Source organism: Helianthus annuus, chromosome 2 (genome assembly GCF_002127325.2).
Source record: "Helianthus annuus cultivar XRQ/B chromosome 2, HanXRQr2.0-SUNRISE, whole genome shotgun sequence".
Classification (NCBI taxonomy): domain Eukaryota; kingdom Viridiplantae; phylum Streptophyta; class Magnoliopsida; order Asterales; family Asteraceae; genus Helianthus; species Helianthus annuus.
Genome location: NC_035434.2, coordinates 143,265,423 through 143,279,122, shown reverse-complemented (window position 1 = coordinate 143,279,122; position 13,700 = coordinate 143,265,423). Strand labels below are relative to the sequence as shown.

General features: G+C 38.1%; 1 long non-coding RNA gene across 2 annotated transcripts; it reads right to left on the bottom strand.

Moving 5' to 3' along the window:
* Positions 1-5,033: 5,033 nt before the first annotated feature.
* LOC110905953 lies at positions 5,034-7,707 on the bottom strand. Of its 2 annotated transcripts, none has more exons than XR_002573543.2 (3): positions 7,500-7,696; positions 6,748-6,836; positions 5,034-5,185 (listed from the first exon to the last, which is right to left on the bottom strand). It is a non-coding gene; the product is annotated as an uncharacterized LOC110905953 (long non-coding RNA). The 2 variants fall into 2 exon arrangements; XR_002573549.2 differs by lacking the exon at positions 5,034-5,185 and adding an exon at positions 5,229-6,241 and having other exon boundaries at positions 7,500-7,707.
* Positions 7,708-13,700: the final 5,993 nt, after the last annotated feature.

The window sequence follows — 13,700 nt, the reverse complement described above, 5'->3', positions numbered from 1 at the left end:
ATTAGACTTGGTAAAACCCTTAACGTTGGCAACACTAGCATAACCCGTGCCCTCAAACCTTTGCTCGGAAGTCCTAACCACAACATTCTCACCCGGAACAGACGGGGCATCCTCAAACATAACATCAGACGTGTCGTCACTCTTGATAAAGTCCAAAGCAGACATAACTGGTAAAAACAAACAAAAGAAAATAAGTCATAAGCAAAGTAAAATAAGAAAAGGCATAAGGGGGAAAATGCATACCAATGCCATTTCTCATTAACACCGGATCCCGATCGGCTTTTCCCCAAATATTACTAACCCCTAAAAGCACTAACAAATATTCGGGAAAGGGACGAACCCTCGAAGGGCACCCCCGAATGGCTGTAAGAAAAGCATCGTTCAACTCAGATTCAGAAGGCTCCGGATCATTAAGAACAACATCCGGATGCCTCCACACCATTTTGAAAGGGACGATAGACTCAGAAACCCAGAAAAAGCGATCCTTCCAGGATCCAAGCGTTGTAACCATGGACGAAATAAGACAAGTATCAACCTTTGATGTCTCAAAGGTGAACCAGTCACCATTTTTGGCTAAACGAAAAAACCTCCGAAAGAGCAACAAAGAGGGATCATACCCAAGAGCACGACACAACACTTCAAAGTGCAAAACCCTAGCCATCCCCTTCGGATGAACTTGCCCAAAAGAAACGCGATAATACTCAAGCAAGTTCAAAACGAAAAACGAAAAAGGGTAACGAAGATTAGACCACTGAAAATGACGACAATACAAGGCAATCGAACCAGGGTTTGGTTTGTCAACAGGAACATCGCAGGCAGGGGCAGTTGGGTTAAATTTTCTATCAATACCATATTCCAAACAAAACAAGTCTACTTCCTCTTGTGTCATTCGAGAGAATGACTTTGCTAAATCTTTAAGGGCACCCATTTTTGAAGAAAGTAAAAACGAAAATGGAAGAGAAAACTAACCTGAAGGAAGAAACTTGGAATGATTGTGAGTAAAATGAAAAAGTTTCACAAGCATAAAATAAATATGATTTTAAAAGAGGGGTAATAAAGGTAAATAAATGGCTCCTGCAAAACCGCCGCCTGACACACATCAATTAAATCAACTGTCAACCGTTTAAAATTCAAAATTCAAAAAGTAACTGCCTCAAGCCTTTCAAGCCTCCAAGCAACGAACCCTTGAAACCTTTAAAACATATGCATAAAAGTCAGAAGTCTTTGAGCATACTACCCCAAAAACCTCTGACTTGGGGGGCTGACGACGGGGGTAGCCCAAGGTTAAATAAAATGACTAATATGCAAGAGCTTAAAAGGTTGAAAGGTTCATCGGATGAAAAGCTGTAAAGTGAGAAAAGCAAGGAACAGTAATCAGTCACATCTGAGAACTCGCCTCACCAACTCACGCCCACAAACTCAGAGCAGGTCTGCACAAGTACACTCTATTAACCAGGGGTCCAAAGCCTTCAACCCCAAAAGGGGAAACCTTCCACTGCGAACAGGTCTCACTAGTCTTGTATATGCCATTTCAGGAGATGTCTTCCCCTATAAGAAGACAACTCATTTTCACTCCTGGGACATTCCGAAACACAGAGATTCCTTAATCTCTGGTCATTCAAAGAGTACTTGATCACTTCTAAGTTACTCTTCATCACATTCACCACACACTCATTCTATTTGCTTTCTTTTCTGGATTCGAGCTTGTCTCGGAGAAGGAACTTCAAAGCAAATAACAATTACATACTAGTGAACCTCCTTCTACGTTTTGCAAACGTGGAGGGACCCCGCGACCTGCGTTAGGCAAAACTGAACCCTTCAGCCCTTTTGCCTAACCAACTTAGCTACCATCCCAGGTCCCGTGTTTATTGCATCAACAGGGTTACACGAGTTTTTAATATGGGACGATCTATCAAGAAAACTTTTGATTTAATGCACTAAATCAAAGTCACGAAAGTATATTAACTGTTCTTGTTTTTTTGAGAGTGCCAATGAATGTCGTATGTATCTTTTTTTAACAGCCAACAGAATTAATTTTGAGCATTCTCGGGACATACTAGACAAACGGAGTACTCCGAGAGTAACCCAAGTCCACCACTAATTCTGGGGAAAACCTGGTAACCCGCCCGCCCGTAGGCACGACAATAATGAAATTACCGGTAAAACTCGTTTGGCTCAAGGATCCAACCCAGGTTTCCCTGGGTCTCCTATCATTACCTACTAGTGCCTCACTCTGTACCAAGTGAGAGTTGAACCTGCATCTCTTAAGAGAAATGAAAATTTTCCAGCACTTGATCTAGATAGCATTGGCCAATGCCGTATGTATCTCAATATGGTGTTTGAGAGATGAATCTTCTCACATTTACAGAAATGCCACCCACCTTTTGATTTAAAAGAAAGGAATAAAATTCATGTGTATTTTGGAGAGGGAAAAATGAGTTTTGTATATCATCACCGTATGTAGATGTATCGCTCAGGTTAAGGGGGGTGGTATGATTGCGGGGAGTGGGATCGGGGAGGGTGGTTGCCGATCGATGAATCATTTCCGGTGGTGGATTGGTGAGTAGGGAGTAGGGAGTAGGAGAGAAGGGGTGGAATCGGTGACTATTCACCAAAGGTGAAGAAGAAGGGATGGAGGAGAGAGAGAAGAGAGTGAGAACCAATCGAATTTTTTTATTTTTTTAATTGAATGGGTGTTTGAATCATACCTAGTGTTTGAGTATAAAATGAGGAGTGAAGGGGGGAAGTTGACATGACATGAGATTATTGGGTAGAGAAAACTCAAACACCCTAAAGTGTTTGAATCATACCCTCCACCCTAAGGATAAAATACAAATAAATGTATAGTTATGTGTAGTTGAAAATTGTAAAAAAAATATATTTACTCTATTAGAGTAATTATGTGTAATTACCCTAGAATGATTATATAATTATTCTACTAGTGTAATTATATGATTTTTAAATTTTTTTACATTCTAAGTCTATAACGTGTGCTTAATTCAATGAAAAAACATTAAAAAAAAAATAAACCCACAGACCATATGAGAAAGATGATTGCCCCTTAGAGCATCTCTAACTGCTAGTTCATTGGAAAAGTTTGCTCTACAAACTGGTCCATGGATCCATGACACCATCGTAGTCGCTGACTAGGCATGGTTTGGATGTGATGAAACCCGATCAAGTAGGACCGGTCACTGGTCCAACGAGAAGGTGGGCCCATTTTTATGGGGTTTTGATTAAAAAAACACTCCTTATGTTAAAAAAAAGAATTAATATATTATAAACTAATAAACCTAATATAATTACATTTTTTTTCTTTTAAAAATAAAAAAGAAAGATGATTTTTCTTCACGAGACTGTTACCTCTTAATGCATCTCCAACAGCTAGTTCGTTGGAAAGGTTTGCTTCACAAGCTGGTCCATGGACCCATAATACCATTAGAGTTGTTGACTAGGCATAGTTTGGAGGTTTGCTCCAAAGGTCAGATTTAAGTTCCCTGTACATTTAATAATATAGAAGGGAAAACGTGTACATTTATATATAAACATATACATTTATATTTAAAAACAACGTGCTTTTAATGCAAAACCTTTCATAAATAAGTTTTCATGGGAAAGCTAATAAAATTAAATACCAAGAAACCCAAATGACAAAATTTAAATCTTAAAAAACATGTTATCATAATTACAAATAACATCTTCATTTACCATAACACCCATTTTAAACACTAAAAGGCTGATGATTAGTTTGATTAAAAACATCAGCAATTCACTTTTAAAAAACTTAGTCAAAAAACAAACCAAAACCAGCAACACCAACAATACTCTAGATAGCAAACACAAGCTTCTACCACTGGTCAGACACCAGCGCTGTTAAAACGGAATTCTCTAGATGGTCGCTCGAAGAAAAGAGAGAAGATGAAGAACTAAACAGAAAAGTCGGCATCATCAGTGAAAACAATTACAAGGAAACCTGGAGCAGCATCGGATTGCTTGATGAAGTCCTCCACTCTCCTCCATCAGAGTTCAAGAACAACGCAGAGAAGTTTATCATACAACTCCTGAAACAGGATCAGAAGACCTGCGACATGCTAGCCGATCTGCAAAACAAAAGAAAGAACGAAATCGCGTGGAAGAAGACGAGACTCATCGAAATCTTAGGAAGTGTTAATTGCAGCGTGTAATACTTTATGCATATTCTTAAATTTGAGTGTTTAATCTTTCTTTATATTTAATTTAATAAAATCAATATCCATATTAACATATTCTTAAATTTGTGTGTTAATAAAAATTATCAACACTTGTTTCTTCATAATCAATTTAAATAAGTATCATTTCAATAAAAAATTAACCTACAAACCTAACATGCAGCTATAACATCTCGAAAATTCGCTAGAAATTTATTTAGATGAACCCACTACTTAAAATCTTTTTCCCGATTGAACATATTGACGGGTTGCGCGAGTAAGACTTTACTTTTAATTAAGATGATAAATAAGTTCGATACTTACATCTCGGTTTAAATGAAGTAAAGGGGGTCGTTTGTTATCATTAAAAAGATGGTTTATGTACTTTGGAAACTAACAGTGGCGGACCCAGGAATTTTTTCATGGGGGTGCGGAACATTTTTAAAAATTTTAGGCCTCGAGGTATATAAGTAAAAAAATTGGTTCGTATCGGGTCGGTTCGAGTCGGGTCGGGTCGGGTCATGTAAAACAAAAGAACATCAAACTAAATGGTTGATATGGTCCTCTTAGTAGATATGCCCTTCTAATCTCATCTCGTTGATTCACGTTATATGATTCAATCGGCTTGCGATTATAAGCATCCGAAGGAAGAGTATCCACATCACGAATTCGGGAGATGTATCAACTTTCCTCTTGAGAAATCGCGCCATAACGTCCCTACTCATGGTTCCTATCAGCGATCACAAACAAATTGATGTAACACTCTAGTTATTATTTTAAAGGTTTTCGTATAAATTACGAATACAAACATGTATTTAGTGTTAAGTATCCTTAGGAAATTTCGAGTAAATTAAAACTTTTACAATTCATAAGCTATTCTACAAACGTAATTGGATTCGTCGTTAAAATTTACAACGAGGCAATGTGCGGAAGCATGAGTCTTTATCGTGTTCGGTTCTTCATTGAGCTTGATCGTCTTCCGGCATTCCATAGAGTACCTACATTTCATAAACATGAAATGCTTAGTCATACAGAGTTTTAAACGTGTCTAAACGGGTCCGAGAAACAATTGGTAACAAAACAATAATTTCAACCTGACCTCCACCGTAAATTACGGTGGCACCGTAATTTACGGTGGCCACTGGTTTTACATGCCCCTACCGTAAACCAGTAGGGGGCTACCGTAAGACTTTTCATCTCCACCGTAAATTACGGTGGCACCGTAATTTACGGTGGACCCTGCATCCAGCTTTTCCAATTTGCCGTAATTTTGACCCATTCATGTTTTTATCAAACGAAACATGTTTGTTTGATCCTTATTTTCACGGTAATCATAATTTCAATAATTCCTATCATATTAGGTTCAAGTCACGGGTTCCTTACGTATCTTAAACCCGTTTACGCTCATATGCATATTTTGACCCGTTAAGGGTATTTATGCATATTTTGAGCATGAAACGCTTTCATCCGTTTCTAGCGTTATTATACCACATTACTTATTATGAGATCTTCAACCACAACTAAATTTGTGGTGAGCTCAATGAGATGATCTATATAATCCGAGTTTTTCTCGTCGGATTGCTAATTTACGACAAAGACTTATATTGAGTCTTTTGACCCAAGATTTACCCTTTTTATTCTCTATACTTGTTCAAAGTATTTGCTTGATCATATAACTTGTTTTTAAACGACTCTTAAGGTTCATTTACTCGATTTTGCTTACGAGGGCGTTTTAGTCACCTTAAACCCTTTCTTTACAACAAAGGACTTTTCATGTTGTAATTGACCAAAATTCCACTGGTTGAACTAGGAATCTTGTTTAAATAGACATCATGTTCTTAAAACATAATGACAATAACCTAAATCATTCGGTTTACTTAAAAGATAACCCAATGTCCATTTTAACTTGTTTAGCCCTCATTGAGCTTCAAGTTCTAATGATGATTTGACCAAATATACATACCTGGCTTGAATCAATATATTGATTCGTTTCGATACCTTGCCTTAGTAGCCGCTAAGCGATAGCGATGTACATATCCATCCGATATTTATTTCTATAATCACATAGCTCAACAATTATTAGTCAATATTGTCAAGGGTGATAATTTCACCTTTTGACCCGTTTGGTCTAAAGGACCATGAAACTCTATGAGGTAGTATTTATTACCACCTTATCTATATGACTACTTCGGTTTACACATAGTCGTTCTACTTGTAAATCATTTATTGATTTCTTTGACCCATTATAACCCAAGCTATAATGTGTCCCTCCCCAATTAAACGGTTGTTGTCCACAAATGACCAAAGTGCCATTTTACCCTTACTATTTGCAATGGTTCACCTTATAAGGTAGCCATTAAAAACTCATTATCTTTTAGTCATTTCATGACTAATCAACCGCATTAGTTCCTTTTTATCCATTAAACATGATTTATGTCCATTGTCTTTTGTTCCGGACCGCACTTGTCGTGTCGGAACATCATAATTTAAAACAAGACTTATTATTCACGACCTATCAAACCAATAGGTATCAAATAACTAAAATGTAAGCTTTACTTACCTTGCTTCCGAATTGTGCTTTTCCTCCTTTCTTGATTTGTTTGACCCGCTTCCTTTCCCAAGCCTCCACCTAGCTCGTTAGGCGTCAAACTATTTTAAATCATTTACGAGGCGGTTAAATTAGTCATAAAATCACGACTATTCCACCTCACTTATTTTCTATGCCGAAGCTACTATTCGGCTTCATGGTTAGTTAACTTAGCTTATCAAAAGTTAACTACTTTTTGATCACATGGTTTACGCAATTAAGTCGAATCAACATTATGATTAGAACCCGCTTTACCCCATCTTTCACGTAATTAGTCAAACAAGGAAATATGCGTTTCATTCAAAAATTCACAATATGAATATTCACTTAGGCATTTTAACAAACACCTTGTGGGCATATTCTATAAAATCAACAATAAATTTTCATAACTAGTTATTTAGCCAAGCTTAATACCAATTAAGCATGTTCATATCAATTTTCACATTAACAAAATCTGAATTCACTTCCTAGAGCTCAAATTACACTAGAACAACAATCAAAATTCTAGTGTTTAACATATTCTTACAAAACCCACTTATCACCTTCAATGGTGATTGTGAATTAACAAGAATTAAGCAAAATTCCAACAAGTAATTGACTAGGGTTTATCCCTAATCACTATCTCATTCCTATTTCATCCAAGCAACTATCATGCATCATGAATTTCGAGTTTCAAGTATTGATTCAGAATTTCAATTGGAATCATTCAACGAAATTTCACATACCTTATGATCATTTCACTGAGGTGATCACTAATCCATGCTTGGATTTCGATTTGGGACTGATTTGGCCTCTCAATTTCTTGGATTTAGACTAGTTAGGGTTGAACAAAGGAGTTCCTTTGCTCCTGTGGAAAATGTCGACCAGAACACACACTTTAAGTGTGTGTTTTGGTGTTTAACTTTTATTTTAATAAAACATGTTTCTCAGTTGACAATATTAGTCCCTCATGTTTCCTTTTGATCTAATGAAGCTATAACTCACCATTAGTCACTTAAGCACATGCTACTAACTAGATTAATTATTCCTTGTTATTTTAGCGGGTTCAGGAAGTTATAACCCGTTATGTTTTTAAGTCCCGTTAACTCGGGCCTTTATAAACTTATTTCCTTAAAATTATTCATTCACGTTTTATTAAATATTAGGTTTATTTATTAAATTCCTAATATTTACCGGGTTACTTCTACCGCTAACGGTACTTTACCCGTCTTTTAGTATTAACGGGGTTTGATTAGCAAACCTGTTTTCGGGGTGTTACAATTGATCTATAAGTTCATGGCTCCATAACATGTTACATAATGTATCAAGTATTCAAACACTAGAAATCATAATGTAAATCACACTAAAAATCATCTAAACATCATATACACCATTAAAAGACAAAATATCACCATCACCACTAACAAAATATAAATATATAACCCACCACAAAATAAAATATCATCACTAACAAGAAGCACATGTCTCCTGCTATCAAAAAATCACTTCCGGGGGCTACCGGTTCCGTCCCACCCCACCAAAAAATCAACCAAAAATCATCAAAAATAACAAAGAAAATTACCCGTGTTCGATCGGCGGTGGTATGATGGCTGATTACGGCGGTATGCGGCTGCTGTTGTCGTTGATGTTCTGATCGCTGGCGTGCGTGCAGGGATGATAGAGAGCGGGAGAGAATATGTAAGAGTTTTGGGCTTGTTTATTTTATTTTAGTATGAAATATTGTTGATTTGTTGGGTTTGTTTATTGGGCTAAGACTTAGTAGTGGGCTAGTTAAAGGTATTGGGTATTGAGTTAGTTATTTAGGTATTAAAAATTATATAATTTAGGGAGTGTTTTTTAAAAAATAAGAGTTTACTAAAAAAATTTTTAAAATATAAATGGATAACACTTTTTATCTAAGGGGTGCGGACGGAAAATTTCAAGGGGTGCGGACGAAAAATTTCAAGGGGTGCGAACGGGATTTTTGACGGAACTTAACACTAAATTTTTTTTTTCCCGGGGGTGCGCCCGCCCACCTTGGCATAACTTCAGTCCGCCCCTGGAAACTAATCGCCTACATGGAAGAGTCTGGGGACCCAGGTGCAAATGTGGACTTTTGAAATGAGATATAAGATAACGACCTAGGGTATTGCAGCCGCAAAAACAAGAACTAGAGAGTGAGCGGGAGTTCGAGCGGAGAAAGTGCGGTTAATGAAGAGAACTTGGCTTCCGATTGATTCTTTATTCGGTTTAGTTGCATGGGTTGTTGGGGTGTTGTTCGGAGGGAACTTTTAGGTCGTGTGGGTTCATGATGGTAATCAACGGGGATCACCGGTGTAACCGGTGGTGATGGTGAAGTGGTAGTGGTAGTGCTAATGGTTAATGACGATGATGATGATCGGTGATGGTGGGTAGTGTAGCGGTGGTGATGATGGGTTGTAGTGGCAACATAAGGGTGACGTGGGATGGTGTTGCGATGAGGAATTGAGGATGGTTGAGGTTGTGAAAGTAATGATGGTGGTGTCGTGTGGTGGCGGATGGCGTCAGATGAGTTGGATGCGGACCGATTTAGTGCCTGTGAAGGTGTGATGTGGTGACGACTATTTTAGACGGAATGGTTGACTCGAAAAGATACCATCACAAGACTTGTGATTAAGGTTGAGCGCTTGGTGGACACAACAAGGGTTTTGAGGAAATGATGAACGTTGTTGGAGAGCCGTATACGATTGATGTTGATGATGATTGTTGGTGCGGTTCCGCTGCTCGGTGAACCTTGTTGAGTACGCGAATACAATTAGAGTTTGCATGGAAATTGTAAGGTCACACTCGAAATATCGAGATGTTATCAGTTGTGCATTAGTTTTAGTATGATGATTTTGTATGGGGATGAAAAGTGGCTCACTAATGTTGATGATGTGAAGCTGTTAAAGTTACACTAATGGTTGGGGTATTCGACGCATGGGTTTGTGATAATGTTTTAGTTTGGGTCGTTGAGTGCAGGTTTTACAGGATGTATATGGTGGTTAAAGGGTTTCGTTAGGGAATGTTTTGCATGAATTGAAGTGTGTGCATGGAACTTTGATAATTAAAATAGGATGATGAGGGGGCAACGATGATGGTTAAAAATGGTGGTGATACATGTACACACAGAAACTATTATGGCTTGATTTAATTGGTGTATAGCTTACTTATGGCCAGAGTCACGGCTTGGAATGATTATTATAAAGTTGAATTAGTAGGTTGAGCTAGGTGTGTGCTTGCTTCAAATTTGGAACGAGACGAATGTGAATTAGTTTTAGGAAGCAAGCTACCACACAACTTAATTAATTAAGCACACAACTACACACCTCAATTCTCTCACCTATATTTTTAAGAATTTAATTTGCGAACAACGTTTGGGTTGTTAATATGTTATCGTATGGGAGAGTCTACTGGGTTTTAGTAACGTTATTCGCGTGGCGACATGTTCGTATTCGAGTACGCAATTGTGGGACGCCGGCTTACGAATGGAAAGCTTCGCCGCCACTGGTGAGTTCTAATCCTTTTTTTCTTAAATATTTTTGGGGCTAGCATACATGCTTTTCACATGTTTTCATACGTGCTACAAGTTTAATATATTGATGAGTCTTGCGATTAAAATGTTTTCCCACGAACAATGTTTTTATACGACGTAGTGATTAATCGGGCTATATTAGTCCTGCATAAGCGTATGACATTTTATTTAGTTATGTTGAGGTCGTATAGGGATGGGGCGTGGTAGGTGTCGATATTAAGAACACAACTTGTGTCATGATAATTTTTATTTTATCATAGGTTTCGAACCTTAGTAGTAGTGAGATTGTGACATTGTATGTGTATATGTGCCTTATGTGAATTGGCATCCTTGAGGTGCTTGATGCCGGTTACTCGTGATGACAGTGTTACCTTTGGGGTGACGTCAGGTCACAAGATGTTGGTTACTTGTGATGGCGGCGTTACCTTCGGGGTGGCGTCAGGTCACGAGATGATGGTTACTTGTGATGGCGGCATTACCTACGGGGTGGCGTCAGGTCACAAGATGCGGGTTACTCGTGAGTCGTGATGGCGGCGTTACCTTCGGGGTGGCGTCAGGTCACGAGAAACACCCTTGAGGTGTTTAGATGATTAGCCCTAGTGGCAATGACGGACCCTTCGGGGTTAATATGCGGGTGATGGACTCTTCAGAGTCAAATTTGGAGGAGACAAAACCCTGACGAGGGTGCCCTGATGAGGGCAAGTGATGATAGCCTACGGGCAATAAATGATGTGTTAGGTTCCCACCTTATGTGCTTATGTGTTTCATGCTAGTTAAATGGTGGGTATGTGATAACTATTTGTGCAGTTGACGAGTGATGTCAAATGATGCGGGTGACGAATGATGTTCTATTATACAGTTGCCGAGTGATGTTAAACCATGTATTCGACGGACGAGGTTAAGTTACAATTGAGTTTTAGGACATTATTTGTTATATCCTAGATACAGATCGGTTTGGTTAATCGTCCTATGAATTAAGATGCATATCGACTCGTCCTTTGATGTTTAAGTGATCTGATCCAAATCGGAAAGGATTACTTGTAGGATGATTGGGCCTGAGATATGGGTAGAGTTTTGATTTACGGGTTGGACCCGTTAAACTTTAAAAAAATGATGTTAACGTAATTTAATAAACATTGGTGCTTTTACAAAGGTGGTGTTTTGGTTTTCAAACAAAGCGATTACGATGTATTTTAAAAGCTTTAACTTAAACTATTAGAACCCACTCAGCTTAGCTGACTTTTGCATGTATGTTAGATTGTTTTGCAGATCTATGATTCGAGTCAGTGTTGCTCTTGGCCAGCGGATGAGATTACTTGTGTTAGGGTGGAAGGCATTCAGTTTGTTAACGGCTAAATAAGATTTTGAGTTTAAATAAATTATGTATTGTTTTTTATTGAAAATTTTCCGCTGCGTATTTCGAGTAAAGTCTTATTTTTAAACAATACACTGTGATGTGACCCGACGGTAGGGTTCCCGGTTTGGGGGCCTCACAGCAGCTCTCCCATTAAAGAAGCTAGCACATGTCAACCGTAGACGGTTGGTCAGGTTTATCTTTGACGGTCAGGGCTATTAGAGTTACAGAGTTCCAATAAAGAATGCAGACTGAAATATAAAGGGAGAGTTGAAGTAGATCAGAGCAACCTACAAAATCACAAAACAACTATCTATATCAACATTCAACAAACAGTACCTCATGCTCTCAAGAGCAACCTTCTGTAACCGATGGTGTGAATTGTGATGATAATCAGCAAGGGAATAAGTCAATTTTAAGGTTTAATCGGCGTCTGGTGTGAATTGTGATGATATTTGGAGATGATTTAGGGTTTAATTGACGTATGAGGAGAACAATGAGTTGGGAGCTCTGGATTTGAGAGAGCGAGAGAGAGAGATTGATTGAAAGTATGGTTTGAATTTTGAATGTGGAGCCAGAATCATGTATCAGTGTTATATATTTATCAGAAAGTATGGTTTGAATTTTTAATCTGGAACCAAAATTTTGAATGTGACAGAGGTTTTAATTGAGCTCATTCTCTAATTTGTGTTTTAAAAGATTTTAAATTAAGATTTATAATGCAATAATGACATCAGATAGACACTATTGGACAACCTATCTGATCGCCATGTCAACATTGTGATGTAATGCCAATTTCTCCTTTTATAGAAAGTATAGATTGAATTTTATTTAAGGGTTAATAAGTTGGTTGGTGAATTGACACAAATGCCCCTTATGTGAGAGGCACATGACTAGTTTTTAACCAAGTAAATGGATGGGGTTAGGGATGGGGGCCAAAAACATTAGAAAAAAGACGTTAGGAGTTCAGATGTTAAAAGATTCCTTCTGAGCTGATAAGGTTAAAGTGAAATAACCACAGGGGCCAAAATCGTAATTACTCTAAACTAAAAGAAACTACGAATTAAAATAAACATAATTGATGCAGGGATATAAATTTGGAGATTATTTTTATCAATTATTTGAATTTTAATTTCGTAATCTTTTTTATTTAGTTTCCTAATATTATGATTCTGAATTATTTAGTTTCCTCACGTATACAAGGGGATTTAGGGTTTATTATTTGATCAGTTTTTGATTGATTTTTAATGATAAGAACTTTGTTCTTGAACCCTTTGGTTCGTTTTATCGTTGTTGATTAACGAAGTGATCTTGAGCCATTTGATTGCGTGAGAAACTGCATCAGTTGGTATCAGAGCTTTGGTTATTCAAATGGCTCTACGTGAAGCGAACTACGTTTTAACTCATCGAATCGCCGACCGAGGCAATGATAAAATCGTGTTCGAATTGCAAGATCATAAGATCCAGGAAACTGACTCAAAGGATGTCATCTGAGATGAGATTGTTGGGAAAGAGGAGCATCCTGAAGACTACGATGGTTACAAGTTTCAGGAAACCGACTCAGTGGCTTTCATCCGGGATGAGAACTGTAGGAAGAAGAAGTATCATGGAAATTGTAGCGTTATCTATCCGTCACCCCCTTGTTTTGATGAATACGGGGATGAGGAATGGTATTCTTGGTTTACCGGTAATGGTCGAAACTTACCGGGTGATGAATCGGGTTCCAAAAGTCGTAAGGTTGAAGGTGTTACAAGGGTAGAAAACGGTGGTGTTACGGTGACTCCCGTTGGAGAGATGATGTCGGAGAAGACGCAGGGGATAACCATCTACTTGCCACCACGGTATGATGTCGGAAAAGACGCAGGGGATGATGCTCTGAAGACTTCTATTAATCTTGATAAGTTTTTATCGGGTGAAAAGATTGTTCATGCGGTGGTTATTGGTGGCGTTAGGGTGGCTAGGGATGGTGATGTGCCTAAATGGGAAGTCCGAATATTTCGGCCAACAATGGCAAAGAATTTGAATTTGGAATTGGCTTCG